Raw genomic sequence first — 14,124 nt, 5'->3', positions numbered from 1 at the left:
CTCGTCGCTGGACCTTCCCCCTCTACCCCTCCTAGTGTGCCGGTCAGCGCTGTACGCCACAGCGCTGCTACTCGCCACGAGGTTGGGCCTCCGGCGGATGCGGCCCTTTCTAGCACCGGTAGCCCCGGCGCTAGCGGACCTGTTTCCACTCCCGCTCCACCGGAGGTCCCTTCCACTGTTGCTCATGTCTCTCCTGGCACTGGGGCCGTGCCCAAGAAGAGGACATGCAAGGCCGCCTTCGGAGTGGTTTCACCGCCAGTTCCCGCCACGAAGGCCGCCTTCCAGGAGTTCCACCCCGGTGCTTCTGGCCACTTCACCGTCGGTGATTTTCCTCAGTCATTCTCCGTCCCCCAGCAGCGCGCCATGCAGTCCTCCTGGCACGACAGCGATGGAGATGAGGCGGAGGACGACTACGACCCTGGAATGTCGGAGGAAGGGTCCGAGGGTGAGTATGAGGAGGAAGACCCTCAGCTCCCCTCCGGACAGGGCGGAGACGCAGCCAAGGAGGTCCCTCATGCCGAGGTTCCTTCCTCCGCTGTGCTCTCCCCGGCCCATACTGCTCCCATCCCCCCTACTACGCCAGTAGGGGGGAGCGGAGCAACAGCACCCGACCCAGACTCGATCCCGCTGGACGAGCTGTCGGTGTTGGAGCGCGCCGCCATCAGATGTGACTTGGAGCTGCCGCTCGAAGCCCCAGCGCTTGGACCCCGGGACAGAGTCCCCATCCTAGGCCAGGACGTGGAGCCTTCCCCACCGCCACGCATGGCGAAGATCCCTGTGGTGCCTGGGTTTGCGGAGGCCCTGCATTCCACCTGGTCCACTCACAAGGACCCCCCGAAGCTCCCTTTCCTTGTTGACTGCCTCAACGCGGAGAGCATAGGGATCCCCCTGTGTCCCCCCATGGATAAGCTGCTCGCTCAGTCCTTTGCGGGGAACATCAAGCCAGAGCACGAGCGGACGGGACCGGGCGGTCGCTGTCCATTCAAGCTGGCTGTCGGGAACAAGGCGCCTGGATTCGCCATTGATTTTGACGACAAACAGTCTGCCTTGGTGAGGAACTGTTACAGATCCTCTGCGCTGGCCGCCAGAGGACTGAACGTTACACAGCTGTTGCTCACCTCTACCAGGCGCCTCCTCGGTGAGCTAGAGGGGGTCCCTGAAGACACAGCAGCCGAGTTGGACAAGACCCTCCGCATGCTGGTGGACCTGAATGTCCATGCCATCGAATGGCTTGGACATGGCATGGACTATTCGATGCAGGCGGAGAGGCAAAGGTGGCTCAACAAAGTCAAGCTACCTGGTTCCTCGGGGGTGGAGACCGCGAAGGTCATGCAGGACCTACCCGGACACCCTACCACCTTGATGGGCGGTGGACTGGATCTCCTCCGCCAGGAGGTGGAGGCCAAGAGGATCACCCTGGAGCTCCTGGAGGCTACCACCGAGCCCAAACAGGAGCCTAAACCTGACAGGCAGGGACGAGGGAAGGCCCAAGGTCAGGCTGACAGAGGGCGCTCTTCCTCCAGCAGGGGAAAACCCCATCCCCCCAGGACCCCCTCCTCCTCTGCGGGGCCCACCCGCGGAGAGGTGAGGGCTCCTGCCCGCTCACAGCCTCGCCCCCCTCACAGGGGCGGGAAACCGAGCGGCTCCTACAGGGCCCGTGGGAAGCCGTCGCGGAAGTGACATTGGACCTTGGCGGGGCCCCCTTGAATTTTCAGGGGACCCCCCCTATCAAACGCAGGCGGGTGGACAATATAATTATTTCTCATGCCAAGAAAATAATATGTGTGCCTCCTCCTCTGTGTCCAGTGCCAATAAAAATAAAGAGTATGTTGATGAAACAATGCCTGTTTATTTCGACTCCTCCTGCATTAGCACAGACGACTCCATTTTGCATGAATACAGCCAGTATAGAGAAGTCCAGGTTGGATTTTCTATCAGCTCAGAAAGCACCGCTTTATCCAGTCAGGCAGACGGGGTACAAGCCAGGGGTTTCTCTTTGCAAAATGCTTCCTCTTACGTTAGATCCTATTCACAGCATTTCAACTCCTCTTCTATGCAATACTCCTCTGTCTCCACTGAGCGGCACTGCAGTGCCGAGTTTAGTACAGGACAGGGGTTTGGTGCTAACGTTAGGGAAGAAGTCAGCTTTTCACAACAACCAGGGTCGGCCTCGTCTTCCCGTAAGGAAGAAAATAAAGGCCTTAGAAAAGGTATTAAACGTAAACACACTTCCCCAAGCCGGGGATTGTGTTTCTTATGTAATAAAACCTGTCCCCCGGGTTCCTCGTTGTGTTCCCCCTGCATCTTTAACGAGCGGGGCCAGGAGGGCGTTACGTTTCTGGTCTCTACCGGATACGGAAACGAACCTACCGGATACGGGGGTCACGCGCCTTCCGGTGCGATGGCAACCGGATACGGAAATGAAAGTGCCGGACACGGAGACCCCTCGCTGCGCAGCGAGGTGGCCACCGGATACGGAAACTTCTCTTCTGGGAACGGAACCTCTTCCTCGCGACCCTTTAGTCACGCGGACTCTGTACAACCCCAAGGCTTCTCCTTTGCTCAACAACACGCTGGCTCGGTGTGCGGAGCATTGGAAATGTTGCAATCCGAATCAATGGGTGTTTCGGACGGTGACACGGGGGTACAGGCTACAGTTCGCGGAAGTACCCTTTCTCTCCAGCAAGGTTATTTACACTCGAGCCCGTGGCTTGAAGGCAGAGGCCTTGAGAGAGGAGATAAGCTCGCTATTGCGCAAGGGCGCTATAGTGGAGCTATCTCGGGATCAGAGCCGTCTAGGTTTCTGGAGCCGTTATTTTCTGGTCCCCAAAAAAGGGGGGGGGCTACGTCCGATTATGGATTTACGTGCTCTGAACAAGCACTTGAAAAAATTCAAATTCAGGATGTTGACGTCAGAGGCTCTGATGAGATCAATGAGGCAGGGGGATTTCCACTGTTCAGTGGATCTAAAGGACGCTTATCAGCACGTCCTTATTTATCCCCCCCACAGGAAGTTCCTGCGGTTTGCCTTCGAGGGGCGCCTGTACGAATACACGGTCCTCCCTTTCGGCCTTTCCCTGAGCCCGCGGGTTTTCGTGAAAGTGACCGAAGCGGCCATAGCTCCACTGAGGCGACAGGGGGTCAGACTCGCAAACTACATAGACGATTGGATGATTTCAGCCGCCTCCTGCTCAGAAGCGGCGCGTCATACCAATCTGGTGTTATCACACCTGAAGTCTCTGGGTTTCAACGTCAATTTTGGCAAAAGCATGTTGACACCCTGTCAGCAGATTTCCTTCATAGGGATATCTCTGGACTCGGTGGAGATGTCTGCCCGCCTCTCACCAGAGAGGGTGGACAGATTTCTGGTTTGTCTCCGCTCCTTTCAGCTGAACCAGGTGGTCAGATACAAGGAGTGTATGAAGTTAGCAGGGCTGATGGCCTCAGCGGTGCAACTTCTGCGCTTGGGCAGGTTTCATATGAGACCTTTCCAGCGGTGGACACTGGCACTCAGGATTTCCTCCCGGCAGGGCTACAGGAAAGTGGTTGTCAGCCAGGTCTGCTTGGACGCTCTGGTTCCTTGGAGGGATCAGGCGTTGTTGACAACTGGAGTCTCCATGGGCGAGGTGGTGTCACGCAAGGTGATTACCACGGACGCCAGCCGCTCGGGGTGGGGTGCCACCCACGAGGGGCGTTCAGCCAGGGGTCTGTGGACTCCGGCTATGTTGGAGTTTCACATCAATTATCTGGAATTGATGGCGATCTACTTGGCGCTCAAGTACTTCGAACCGTTTCTCCAGGGTTGCCATGTCCTAGTCAGGACGGACAACACGGCGGCCATGTATTATCTCAACAAACAGGGCGGCCTATCCTCGCGCACGCTGGATCAGCTGGCTCGGGAGATGGCTCTATGGTGCGTGCCGCGTCTCAGGTCCATCAGGGCTTCCCATGTTCCGGGACTTCAGAACGGCGGCGCCGATCTGTTGTCCAGGGGGGAGCCTCGCTACGAGGAGTGGTCACTCCATCCGGCAGTAGTGAGGCAGATCTTCTCCAGGTTCGGGCAGCCTCGGATCGATCTCTTTGCCTCCCAGGAGAACTCGAAGTGTCCCCTTTACTTCTCAGTAAGGGGGCCTTCTCCCTTGGGGACGGATGCGTTCGCTTACGAGTGGCCGGTGGGCCTTCTCTACGCGTTTCCGCCCCTGCAGCTGATCCTTCCCACGTTGGAGAGGATCAGGTGTGCCAACCTGGAGGTTCTTCTGGTGGCACCATCCTGGGGAGTGTGGAGGTCCTTGATCACCCCACTGCTCTATCGGTCCCCTTGGCAGCTCCCATTGCACAGGGATCTGCTACGCCAGGCAGGGGACGAGATCTTCCATCCAGACCCGCGGGTCCTAGACCTGTGGGTTTGGCCCGTGAGAGGGAGAATCTGTTGGCAGCAGGCTTCTCACCAGCGGTTGTAGCTACTATTCAGAGTGCTAGAACCTCCTCTACTAGGGCTTTGTATGATGGGAAATGGAATGCCTTCTTGGACTGGTGTGAGCTTCAGGATCCTCCTGTGGTGGCTCACTTGGCTCCAGCCCAGAGGGTGTTGGATTTCTTGCAGAACCGCCTGGACCTGGGTCTGGCGTTTTCTACCTTGAGGGGTTATTTAGCGGCCTTGGATGCCTGTCACCTGGGGGTGGCAGGCAAAGGCTTGTCTAAAATCCCTGAGGTGGTCCAGTTCATGCATGGTGTCGACCATTTGAGACCTGTGACTAGAGTGTTGTTCCCTTCTTGGGATCTACAGGTGGTTCTGGTGGGCCTATGCAAGGCACCGTTTGAACCTATTGAGAGTTCCTCCTTGAAGCATTTGAGTTTCAAGACGGCTCTTTTGCTGGCTTTGTCTACGGCAAAGCGAGTGAGCGACCTTCATGCGCTCTCAGTGAGTCATGATTGTATGAGGTTTCTCAATAATGACTCTAGGGTTCTTCTTAAACCTCATTTGGGTTTTGTTCCGAAGAACCGGGTGGTCCCGAAGGACCCTGTTGTTCTGACGGCTTTTCATCCTCCTCCGTTTGCTTCGGAGGAGGATAGGCGTCTTCATTGTCTATGTCCTGTTAGGGCCTTGAAGGCCTATTGTGACAGGACGGCGGACAGCAGGTCTACTTCTCAGCTTTTTGTTGTTCTGAATGCTCGGCAACGAAAAGCGGTGTCCACACCAACTTTGTCAAGTTGGATTGTGGACGCTATTAAGTTGGCTTACGCCCGTGCGGGGTCTGAAGTGCCGGTGGCATTTAAGGCCCATAGCACTAGGGGTGTGGTGACCTCTTGGGCTTTGTCCAAGGGGGTCTCCATTAATGAGATTTGTGCTGCGGCGAATTGGTCTTCGCCCTCCACATTTGCGACCTACTATCACTTGGACCTTGCGCTTTCTGCTTTGGCGCATTCGGTCCTGGGTGCTGCTGCCCCATCTACTGTGTAGTGGGACGGCTCTCTTCTCTCCCTTTCCTGGGACAGCGTGCCGCTGTTCCTGGGTGGCTTGGGGGGGACCCTGACTGTTTCCTTATCTTACTGTAGTATTATAAGGCAGACCTATGTCTGCTATTAGTGCATAAGGCAGATCTCGGTCTGTCAGGGTCTTTTTACTGTCTGGACACGCCCAGGCCCTGTGGGTCTGGGTCGGCCGGTTCCTGGGAGGGGTCACGTCGGTTGACGGTGACTCTTTCAGGTTGTGGTCTGGGTTCACGACAGTTCTGTCGGTGCATGGCTTCTCGGGGTGTTTATGAGTCCCTTAGGGGGACCCTGTCTGGAGGTTTGACAATAAACTATTAGGTTCCGAACGGAACCCTGTTTATTTAAAACCGGAGGACAGGGTCCCCCGATTTAAGCCCCTCGGTTCGCTTGTTGCGGGCAGAGGTGCGGCTTTAGAGGAAGCTATGCTGGCCCAGGGGGCTTTTATACACTCGGGGGGCGGTGCCCTCGTTTGTGATTGACAGCCCTCCCGACATTTTGTATTTGACGTTCGGGAGCTTATGAGTTTTACTCTGTTGCGCCATCAGATGGCGCTGTTATCCCTTAGGGGGACCCTGTCCTCCGGTTTTAAATAAACAGGGTTCCGTTCGGAACCTAATAGTTTATAATACTAGAAGCTCGAAAGGCGGCAGAGCGTCTAGTCGGTGACCTGGCCAACTCGGGAACGATGTATAGGGAATAAATGCCCCGCCCTTTAAAGCAAACCCCATTATACCTGTTGTCATAGGATCCGTTTTGACCATCTGTTTACCTGTGTCTATTTATGCCCATATATGAAGATCTCTGTATCTGTTTGTCTGTGTCCCTTTATGCCCATTATGGAGATCTCTGTATCGATCTGTGCCTCCGACTGTGTTGCAAACACAGTGCCGGTTCCCCCTTTAATGCAAACCCCATTATACTTGTTAGGAACCGTTTTGACCATCTGTCTGCCTGTGTCCATTTATACCCATATATGGAGATATCAGTATCTGTCTGTCTGCGTCCATTTTATGCCCATATATGGAGATCTCTGCAGACAGTGCCAGTTCCTGAAAACCCTGATGTCAGACATCAGAATCCGAACCTTTCCTGCCGGTTCCGGCAATCAGCTCCGCATACGGTGATTCCGAACGTTTCGCGCCGGTTTGGAAAAAACGTGCGTCGTGTCAGGTCGAGGCCGGGCACGGCCCTCCGCGCCGCGGCGGGGAACGCCCGTGCCGAATCTGATGCCGGTGGGACGAACGGTTCTCAAGATACGCGGATTACATACACACACATACATACACACACACACACGCACGCAGAGACTTCTCGCATTTATTGTAAGATATTTTCAGGTAAGGATACCAGACAATTGGAACTGGAACTATGAAATTGAAGCTTATACTGCCTATTATCTTAGTGGAATTCTCTCTCCAGATTGGATAAAATTGGTATTCCAAATTTCCGACCTAAACAAATACATTCTGTTATCTAAAGAGCTGGAGAGACGGGGAAAGTTCAGGTTCAGGTTCAGGTTCAGGTTTATTAGTCACATGCATATCCATACAGGTACAGACATACAATGAAATGCTTGTGCCAGGAGCACTCTCAGCCTTATTACACACAGAAAACATCAACCCACAACAACAAGACAACAACAAGTCACCCAAGATAACCCAAAAACAACAAAAACCATACAGTGTAACAGTGTACAGTTTAAAAACTGCGTACAGTGCACATGACTACCTAGGTCTCGCTTTCATCTCTTCGTTAAGCAACCTGATTGCTTGAGCATAAAAACTATTACTGAGACGGGTGGTGTGCGATGAGATGCTCTGGTAACGTTTTTTGGATGGGAGGAGATAGAACAGGGAATGGGCGGGATGACTGCTGTCCTTTAAGATGTTCTCTGTCTTTTTCTTACAGCGTGTGTTATAGATTGTGTGTAGCTGTGGTAATTCTGTGCCAATGATTTTGGCAGCTCTCTTCACAATTCTCTGTAACTGTTTACTGTCTTGAACAGTCACGTTACCAAACCACACTGTGATGCATCCTGTCAAAACACTTTCTATGGTACAGCGATAGAAATTTACAAGAGCCTTGGTGCTCAGGCCAAATCTCCTGAGGCGCCTCAGAAAGTACAATCGCTGCTGCGCTTTCTTAAGGATACCTTTGCTGTTTAGAGACCATGTGAGTGAGTTTGTTATGAGAACACCCAGGAATTTGAAACTGTCCACTATGTCTACAGGTGAACCATTTATGGTTAAGGGACTGTGATTGACTTTAGACTTCCTAAAGTCAACGATGATCTCTTTTGTTTTACTAACATTTAGAGAGAGATTGTTATTCTGGCACCATAGGGTTAGCTCTTCAATTTCCCTCCTATAGGCCCTCTCATCATCGTTGGATATTAGTCCTATAACTGTGGTGTCATCTGCAAACTTGAGAATAGAATTATTGCCACACCTGGCAACACAATCATAGGTGAACAGACTATACAACAAGGGACTGAGGCAGCAGCCCTGGGGCGCTCCAGTCCTGGTCAATATCTTAGATGAATGCTTGTTCCCTATTCGTACAGATTGTGGCCTGCCTGTCAAAAAGTCAAACAGCCAGTTGCAGATACTACTGCCAAGACCAAGACCCCTGAGTTTCAACACAAGCTTAGATGGTACAATCGTGTTAAAGGCAGAGCTATAATCTATGAAGAGTAGTCTGACATAAGAGTTCTTTTTCTCCAGATGTTTCAAGGCAATGTGTAGTGCGAGAGAAATAGCATCATCGACTGATCTATTAGCACAGTATGCAAACTGTAGTGGATCAGTATTGGCAGGGATAATGTGCGTTATATGTGATATAACCATCTTTTCCAGACACTTCATAAGAACAGAGGTCAGAGCCACAGGGCGATAATCATTAAGACAGGCGACAGGTTTTTTCTTTGCTATGGGTACAATTATGGTTTCCTTGAAACACAACGGTACCACACACAATGACAGGGACATATTAAAAATGTCAGTAAAGACCCCCGAAAGCTGGTCGTAACACAACTTAAGGACACGTGAGGCTATCCCGTCAGGGCCGGCCGCCTTATGAGTCCCAACGCTTTTAAAAGTTTTACTCACATCTCGTTGTGTCACCTGCAGCTCCACCGCACCGGGTGTTCCCCGCACCGGTGTAACTGGGTCCGTGTTGTGAGTTTCAAAGCGGGCGAAAAAGTTATTCAATTCGTCCGGTAGTGAGTCCGAGGTGTTAATAACAGCCGGCTTCGGTTTGTAATCCGTAATCGCCTGCAGCCCTCTCCACATACGCCGTGCGTCACAGCCACTGTAGTTGTTCTCCAGTTTGTCCCTATATTGTCTCTTAGCGTCTCTGATCGCCTTTCTCAGGTCGTATCTGGATTTTTTATAGCGTTCCTCGTCCCCAGATTGAAAGGCGGCTCGGCGCTCTCTCAACTTCAGACGAGTGTCATAGTTCATCCACGGCTTCTCGTTGGGATAGGAGCGAACGGTTCGCGCTGGGATGCAATTATCCACACAGAATTTAACGTAGCTGGTGACAGTGTCAGCGTAGTCATCCAAACTTGTGGCTGAGTCTTTGAAGATGGACCATTCTGTCGATTCAAAGCAGCCCTGGAGTTTAGATACATTATCTGTGGACCAGCACTGAACAGACCTCACCTTGGGTTGCTCGGACTTCATTCTCTGCTTGTAGGCAGGTAGAAGTAACACAGCTCGATGGTCAGATTTCCCAAAGTGGGGCCGTTGGATCGCTCTGTAGGCAGCCTTGATGGTGGAATAACAGTGATCGAGCGTCTTGTTGTTCCTTGTTGAGCACTTAACGTGCTGGTAGAAGTGTGGCAACACCGATTTCAAGTTGCAGTGATTAAAGTCCCCCGCCACGATTGATATGGCCTCCGGGTGCTTATTCTCCTGCTTGCCGATGACATCGCTCAGCTCGTCCATAGCCTCCGATGCATTCACTTCTGGTGGGATGTATACAGCTGTTAGCAACACACAAGGAAACTCCCTGGGTAAGTAGAACGGTCTACACCGTAGTGTTAGATGTTCCAACACCGGCGAGCAGTGTTGGGAGACTATGTCCACATTAGTACACCAAGAGTCGTTGATGTGAAACAGAACACCGCCTGCTTTTGTCTTCCCTGTGTTTTCCATGGAACGGTCCGTGCGGAACACAGAGAAGCCATCTAGCTGTACCGCCCTGTCGGGGACGTCAGCTTTCAACCACGTCTCCGTGAAACAAAACACACAGCAGTTCCTTATGTCCCTGTATGGAAACAGAACCCTGTTAATATACAAACTTGTTAAAAAAAGAAAAATCTTGTACAGAAAGTGTGGTGTAATTGATTGAGGACAGGAGCAAGGTGGCCTGAAGAAAATGTATTTACTAAATTTGTCTAATCCTGTTCCATACTATAAGGCTGCAGGTTCCTCCCACAACAGAATGTAGGGGATTGGAAGAGTGACTGTACTGTACCGTAGCAGTGTTGAGAGACCTGCACCTGCAATAAAATAGTTCTGCTTTCATGCAATATGAGAAAGACTGAGATGTAAAGTGGTTTCAGGCAGTGACGCTAATTGAGCTAAAGTTGGAAGACGCTCACATATCAGTTGAGCCACGAGGCAACAATTGCAATGATTATACTGTAAGTACGTGTGCATTTCACTCATTATATGAGCTAAATAGAGTTGCATGTCTGTGACGAATGAAAGAATATTCTTTCTTGAAGATACAGTATGTCGACGTCTGTCTCTGGCACCTTACAGTATATGCACTGGTTCAAAAGTCATATACATATTCAATCATGATGTCTTGCATTGGTGTCACGTAAGACGTAATGTCGGCTTCAGGTGATTCCATGTCAGATATTGTATTCTCTGTAACAGTCACAATATTGTTATTTGATCTTTTCCTGTCCAGCCCTACTCTGTCTCCAATGGTGCAATACACTGTTTATCGTCGTCAAATCACAACAAAACGCCACAAAATCAATATATTAGATCTCTAACTCAATATCTGACATAATGTAATTTGGTCAATGTTCAAGGTCAAGGAGATCAATTATTAATTAAAAACATTGCTCTGCATAACTTCTAAACAATGAGGGATGATAGTCTTGAGACTGATTGCATTTGAAAGCTTGTCTCAAGCCATAACGCTTTCACCCTAGATTATGCCAAATCACAATTTGGCATTTTCATTTGATCGTCAAACAACCAAGAGCCAAGCAGCTCAAGTGCAGTATGCACACCTCTAGGCTGCCCCTGTTCAAGCTATGGAAGAGTATTATAGAACAATAGTGAGTGATTGCGACCGCAGGTCGCAAGTTACTATGAAAACCTTCACCGGCTGTCTGTCAGTCAGTCCCTCTGTCAGTCAGTCAGCCAGCATGTCCGTCACGTCACGTCACGTCACGTCACACTTTTGGCCCTACTCTTGTCTCCGGCACCGTTGCCCCTATCCATGCCAAACTTTGCACACACACTCCTTGCCTGGCAAACCACAACCTCTGCCCCTGATTTCTCACATGCCCCTCTTCTAGCGCCACCATGAGGTTGCTTTTTGCAGACAACATTATCTTCCGATTAGGGAGTCTTACTGGTATTATAAATACTATTATGGTGACATAATAAATATCAATTATAACTCTCAATTATTCTATTGGATACTGTTTCAATTAATCTTTTTTTGTATTCTTGGCCCTCCAAAAAATGCCCAAAATAGGGCATCATCAATGCCCTATCAATTATGTCTATTAATTGTTGTAGGAATGTACTGAACCAAGTTCTAAACTCTGTCAAGGATTCACATGAGGTGCAAGAGGAGAGGGTCTAAGTGAAACCAGTGAGTAATGGGTCATCTCCGAGCACTGCTGTGTTACACCCGCGTCAGTCTCCATTAATATAATTATAAAGGACCTCAGCTGACAGTCCTGAATAGGGAAGGGGAAGGCAAATGCATGCAAGTGACATTAATCATGAACACATAAGCATTTCTGCATTCCCCTGAGAGAGGGAAGGGAATATAAATACTATAGACAGAGAGTGGAAGAAAGCCAGCCAGCCAGCCAGCCAGCCACACACACACACGCACGCACGCACGCACGCACGCACAGAGAGTAAAAGTAAAAGGATCTTACAAACACACTCATGCTTATTATTCTGGTTGTCCTGTTTGATTGCGAGGTATACTTGAACCCCAAAATAATATATTATGACATTTATCTCACAGGGACCACTAAAACATCACAGTGATGCGCCTTAGGGCTAGAAAACAGGGATTCTTCTAGTAATCAAGTTCAGCGTCACAGGGGTGTAGTACATTTCCATTTTCATTACGGGGCTGTAGGAACAGGTCTGCTGCATATGCAATGTGACCTTTAGTAGTGAAATCCTCTTGTGCACAGTCCTCACCAAAGGAGTGAATTCACTGGAAATGCAAAATGCAGGCAATTCCAGTGAATTCATAGCTGCTGTCCAACTTGAGGTACATAGATTGTAAATACATATGAAGGCTATATTACACCTTTTATCTTCACACCTTAAATGTAACATCATGTGTGGCATTATATAGGCTACAGTCTAAGTAGTGGCCCTATGGGCACTAGCCAAGGCTGTGTAAATTGAGGGTGGCACGAATAAGCTGTGTGTGGAAATAGCGTTTCTACGACATAAAGTTAAAATGTTCACATCTGACCGTTATGGTCAGAAGCGAAAACGCTTTTGGAGGTGTGCTCTGTAGAGGGCCCTGAATATGCAATTCCAATTTGGGGTTGATTGGCTTGTGATAAATTGGCCACCATTGTTGTTTTAGCAGTTCACTTCCACAAAACTAGATCAGCAGCACCCACAAGGAGGCTGCATGTGACAGTGACACCTGACTGTCAATGTGAGCTAGCATTGTTATTCTATGCTGGAAGAAATCCTAGACTAACTCAAGAATGGTGATGCTGGTGGGGTTTTGATTTGAAATGATGAATAAAGGGAAGCGGCAACACAAAGCCACTCAGTATGGGCAGCCAATCAGATTGTTGAATGTGACAGGATAGCAATAAAAGAAAGAAAAAGTCCGCACACCAAATTTGCTGTTCCCAATACTTGGTTTTTACTTAGGTACGTACCCAAGTAAAAACCAAGTATTGGGAACAGCAAATTTGGTGTACGGACTTTTTCCTTTCTTTTATTGTTGATTAACTTTAGTCCAGCACCCAGCCTACATGGCACAGGATGTGCATGCCTTTTATGGCTGTTTTATGGCAGCTTATGTTTCCATGTGACAGGATAGCAACCACGGAGAAACCATTTCCTCAATGGAAACATCCTGAATTCTGTTAATAAACGTTTAAACGAACCTTTGTAGAAGTGAATTTAATTCAAGATTGAGGAATTGTACTGGCCTATTTCCACATAGTCCAACGTACAATTTAGTCGTACTGTATAGGGGAAACAGAGAATAGTTTAGAGCAGTGGTCTTCAACCCTTTTCATATCAAGGCCCATTATTTATTTGGCATTTGAGCCACGGACCACCATTTGAGATTTTGCCTCAGACCAGAAACTTTGCCCACAATTCTACGCTTTATTGATGTGGTACCAAGAGAGGGATAACAAAAATAACAATTCTTCTACATTCTCTAATTGTGTACAATCATTTAACCTCGAGCGTAAATGGGTCCATTTGGTTTCATTTTACACTCTCAAGAGTTAAAGATCTATACGGGTCCATTTGGTTACCAACTCCATCATTTAGCTGGGGACCACCTGGAACCCCCCCCCCCCCTCCAGGACCACTGGTGGTCCCCGACAAGATTGGTCTGTGATGGCTGTGATGATGTAACTTCATCACTCACTCAGTCACATACTGTAAGTTTAAATTCGTAGGGCTTGTTGTGGTCCAGTCAAAAGTTTATGTTATGTCATCTCTTATTCATAACTGAATTAGTTAATGCAATGCAGGACCACAAACATTGACAGCAAATATCCTCCTCCTCAGTCCTCATGTCCCTGTGTACTCGTACAGTAACAGCTGTTTTCAAGCTGATCTGGTTGCTAGTATTTTCCTACCTGGGGCTGTTATTGCAGTCCCTGTCCACCACTCCATACTGTACCCTATTCCCTGCTCTCTCAGACAGCTGCTGATTCCTATACAGCCATCCATGGAGGTGCCTGCAATTAAATGAGTCATTCATTTTTCACTCGCTTGTACTGTAGCTGGGACCTCAAAGAGAAAGAGACAGGAAAGGAAAGCAAGTACATATTTCTTCTCTCACTGCAGTTTTGTAGCAGAGAAAACTCAATTGAGTTGTATAATGTAACTGCATGTGCTGGTAGAGGAAGTGTTGTGCTGTGTGCGCATATGACCCCAGACCTCTGCCACATATAACCGCCCACTGACCTCTGGACCTGGAGAGCGCAGATAAATGTCACCAAACATAGCAATAAAATGGTCAGTCTGCACTGCAGCTGTGCACTTTACAGGAGAATACAAATAAGCTGTGTGGAAATTGATTCAAACTCTTCAAATACTTTATCATTCACCTAAAGGTCAGAGCTTAACTTTTCAAGTAAATATGAAAAGAATAATTAAACATCAAGTCAGATTAGTCTGCCATTATTTCGGTTAACATAAT

This window comes from Nannobrachium achirus (genome assembly GCF_963921795.1).
Source record: "Nannobrachium achirus genome assembly, chromosome: 11".
Taxonomy (NCBI): domain Eukaryota; kingdom Metazoa; phylum Chordata; class Actinopteri; order Myctophiformes; family Myctophidae; genus Nannobrachium; species Nannobrachium achirus.
This window is presented reverse-complemented; position numbering follows the sequence as displayed.